The sequence below is a fragment of the Triticum dicoccoides genome, chromosome 4B, assembly GCF_002162155.2.
Source record: "Triticum dicoccoides isolate Atlit2015 ecotype Zavitan chromosome 4B, WEW_v2.0, whole genome shotgun sequence".
NCBI lineage: Eukaryota > Viridiplantae > Streptophyta > Magnoliopsida > Poales > Poaceae > Triticum > Triticum dicoccoides.
The window spans coordinates 666,494,920-666,495,868 of record NC_041387.1 but is presented as its reverse complement, the minus strand read 5'-3'; positions in this window follow the sequence as shown (position 1 = coordinate 666,495,868).

Sequence of the window (949 nt, the reverse complement as noted above, 5' to 3'; positions counted from 1 at the left end):
ATAAGCCACGGCGATTGCATAGGGCGCGCGTGCATGCGCGCGCGGGACAGATTGGGAGCGTGGCGGGCGTGCGTGTGTGCCTGTGTAGACTAGAGTAGGGCGCGCGCTGTGTGTGCATGTGCGGTGCCGGACCAGGTGCAGCCGTTGGCGAGCAGGTCAGGGTGACCAAGTCGGGGCCGTTGCGGGCTCGCCGCGTCCTGGGCGCGATCATGCACAGGGTGGACGCGGCCAGAGCTGGCCGGACCGAGCGCTCGGGCGGTGCAGACGTGGGGTTTGTGCCCCGGGTATAAAGCCCACTATGGGCGCATTGTAATGGTTGTGGTGTCCAGTACGAGCTCGTGGAGTTGGCGTCGTTGCGCCGGGAAAAACCACCGTGCCCCTGTGTCCCTCTCCCTCCTCCGGTCTTCTTCTTCCTCGGTTAGCATCGCAGAGAGAGAGAGAGGTAGAGCCGAGTTAGGGCTAGCTAGGGTTTTGGGCGCGGCAACAACAGACAGGGCCATAGGTATATATGGAGATATGCTGATGGCCTAGCTGCCACCGTCTGTATAGGAACGCCGTCCGCATACCATCGTCAACGAAAGGCCATCGGCATACCATCATCAACGAAAGGCCGTCGGCATACCATGCATTGTGCCGACAGTCCCCGTCGGCATAGAGGGGCTGTCAGCATACACGTGGGCCCGGCGGTCCACTGACAGACGGTGAGTTGACGCCGTGAAAGGTATGCCGCCTTCCGTGACGACGGCCGTCGGCATAGATTACTGGCAATGTGGCAGCTCCTGGTAGGTCCTGGCCAAGCTCCTGGTAGGTCCTGCCAAGCTCTGGCCAACCATTAATTTACATCTGATTTATAGGTAGCCGTTATATTCTTGCAAAAATAAAATTTTCTCTTTTTTGCGGGTGAATAACAATTTCTCATTCATCAAATAATTAAATGAGGTCTCCTATT